The sequence below is a fragment of the Aotus nancymaae genome, unplaced genomic scaffold (assembly GCF_030222135.1).
Source record: "Aotus nancymaae isolate 86718 unplaced genomic scaffold, 86718_ANA_hifiasm-v0.15.2.pri h1tg000011l, whole genome shotgun sequence".
Taxonomy (NCBI): domain Eukaryota; kingdom Metazoa; phylum Chordata; class Mammalia; order Primates; family Aotidae; genus Aotus; species Aotus nancymaae.
In genome coordinates this window covers 32828239-32831667 of record NW_026988422.1, presented here as the reverse complement: position 1 = coordinate 32831667, position 3429 = coordinate 32828239, and positions in this window count along the sequence as shown.

Genomic DNA, 3429 nt, shown 5'->3' with positions numbered 1-3429 from the left:
TGATTGGCTAATGAGTTCAAGAGGATTCCCTCCTCCTTTACCTTAAAAGGTGCTGAAATGACGTAACCTACTCCACCCTTCTCTCTTTATGGACCAGTGATGCTTCTTGCACAATTTTTAGAGTGAACTTCTTAAACCAAGTTTCCTTTGCAGTTAATGTCCTTACGCAAACACAGGCTAATTTAAGCTATTTATACACATTCCTGTTTGTGTGGGCCTACTGCATTCCATTCCAAAGAATTTTCATCCCTTAAGGGTAATTTCTTATCCTTTGTGACCTCAGCATGGTCACAATTGATGCTAGGCAACAGATTCCATTATAAACAGTCTAGATCCATTCAAGTTAAAATTTACCTTCATTTTTTTTTTCCCCCAAAATCCAAAGCTGGCTTGATAAAATTTACCTTCAGGTAATCTTTGAACTAACAAGCTTAGTAGATAAAAGATAGGTGGTTAAGTATTTCAGGCTTTAAATAAAATTTAGCTGATTTTGAATCCGAAACTTGCCACTTATTTGCACACATCTAAGCCTATATAAAAACTATAAAACTATAAAAAGAGGGAAAAATTATGAAATCTTCCTACTCTGATTGTTGTGAGTTTTAAGTAAAATAATTTATATAATGTACTCAGTACAATGCCTGGTGCATAGTACTCAACAATGTTAGCCGTTATTGTTATTACATATTTCTTGTTAGGTTTATCTTCCCAAGTAGACTATAAACAATTAGAGAGCAAAGTGTACATTTTACACACCTCCAGACCAAAACAATGACCTTCAGTGCTGAGGACATAAGAGATTAAGCAATTGTTTTGACTCCTAACATCCCCCTCCAGTTAAAGTGTATGTTCTTAGTGTGTTAAAAAAAATTTTTTTTTTTTTTGAAACAGGGTATCACTTTGTGTTCCATGCTGGAGTGCAGTGTTCCAATCTCGACTCACTGCAGCCTTGACCTCCCGAGTTCAAGCGATCCTCCTGCCTCAGCACCCCACCAAGTAGCTGGGACTACAGGCGTGCACCATCCCACCCAGCTAATTTGTGTATATTTTGTAGAGAAAAGGTTTCACCATGGTGCCCAAGCTGAAAGATTTCTTTTTAAGCCATAATTAGAGGACTCACTAGCACAATATTCATCATCATTAGTATTAATAGTATTAATAAGTACCATTATAATATATAATAGGGAATGCATATACAAATATATGTTATAGGTACAAATATACATGTAATGTGCAAATATTTGAAGTATAAAGATTCAAGGTATATGAAGAAATGATACAATTCTAACTCACAGTAGTTCTCATTTTTTAATAATTTCATCCTATTCACCCTGCTTCCACCTTACTAGAAATTATTACCTATTCCAATCCACTTTAGAGTTTAACTGCCCCAAATTTCCCAATATTTAGCATCAAATGCCACTTTATTGTTTCATAAGTGATTTATTGTAACTTCCAGAGTCAAAACATTTCTTGAATATTTACTATAAACCAGGAATGCTGCTAAGCACTTTATATTCATTACTTTGTTTAATCTTCACATTACCCCAAGAATGTAGGCACTTTCATTATAACTATTTCACCAAAGAAAAAAGGAAACAGAGTTATAGAGATTAAGGAATTTGTCTATTTAGCAAGCAACAAAGTCAGAATTCAGACCCTGGTTGCTATGGTTTGAATGTCCCCTTCAAAATTCATATTGAAACTTAATCCCTAAAGTGGCCGAGAAACTTAATCTTCATTAGAAGTGGGCCCTTCAAGAGGTGACTGGATCCTGAGGGCTCTGCCCTCATGAATAAATTAATCTATTCATGGCTTAATAGGTTATCATGGGAGGAGAACTAGTGGCTTTAAAGAAAAGGAAAAGAGACTTGAGGATAGCATGATCACCCTCCCGGCCATGCGATGTCCTGCAATGCCTTGGAACACCACAGGGTGTCCCTTCCAGAAAGAAGGAGTTCAGATGCAACCCAGAGACAGCCCCTTAACCTTGGACTTCGTAGCATCCATAACTGAAAAAAATAAATTTATTTAAAAAATAAATTATCCACAGCCTGGCCAACATGGTGGAACCCCATCTCTACTAAAAATACAAAAATTAGCTGGGCATGGTGGTATGAGCTTGTAGTCCTAGCTACTCAGGAGGATGAAGTGGGAAGATGGATCACTTGAACCCGGGAAGCAGAGGTTGCAGTGAACCAGGATTGTGCCACTGTACTCTAGCCTGAGTGACAGAGTGAGACCCTATCTCAAAAACTAAATAAATAAATTACCCAGGCTTGGCACGGTGGCTCATGCCTGTAATCACAGCACTTTGAAAGGCTGAAGTGGGCAGATCTCTTGAGGTGAGGAGTTTAAGACCAGCCTGGCCAACATGGTGAAACCCCATCTTTACTAAAATACAAAAAATTAATCAGTTATGATGGTGCACACCTGTAATCCCGGCTACCCAAGAATCTAAGGCAGGAGAATTGATTGAAACCAGGAGGTGGAGGTTGCAGTGAGCCAAGGTTGTGCCACTGTACTCCAGCCTGGGCGACAGGGTAAGACTTTGTCTCCAAAAATAAATAAATAAACAAATAAATAAGTGACCCAGTTTCAGGTATTCTGTTATAAGCAACAGAAAACAGATTGAGACAACAGCCATCCAACTTGAGAGCCCAAATTCAACCACCACACTGCCCTGCCTCCTATTGTGTGATTTCAGAAACTCTTAGAAAGTACAATATTCTTTTAAAATTCCCATTAAATATCTAACATTCATTTATGACATTCTGTATTCCAGGTTTTAGTACTCATAAAAATCCATTATGAAATTCTTCCCAGCTGGTAACATCAAAATTCTGTGCTCTGTAAAATAATATTGAAATTGTTTAAAAGTAGATAGATTCCTGGGGCCAGGCATGGTAGGTCACATCTGTAATTCCAACACTTGGGAGACAGAGGCGGGAGGATCGCTTGAGCCCAAGAGTTTGAGAGCAGCCTGGGCAGCATAGTAAAACAACTGTCTCTACAAAAAATAAAAATAAAAAACTAGCTGGGCATGGTGGCTCACGCCTGTAATCCCAGCACTTTGGGAGGCCGAGGCGGGTGGATCACTTCAGGAGTTTCAAACCAGCCTGGCCAACGTGGTGAAACCCTGTTTCTACTAAAAATACAAAAATTAGACAGTCAGCCAAGGAGGGAGGGAAGAGGAAGGCCTTAGAAGAAATTAACCCTGTGAAGATCTTTATCTTGGGCTTCTAGCCGCCAGAATTACGATAAAATGAATTTGCTGTTTAAGCGATCCTGTCTGTAGTTTGTAGTTATAGCAGCCCTCGCAATATACTGTGTGATCTCTAATAAATTAAATTTTTCTAAAGCTCAGTTTCCTCACCTATAAAATGGAGATAATAACATATGCCGCATGAGGTGGTTGTGAGAATTAAA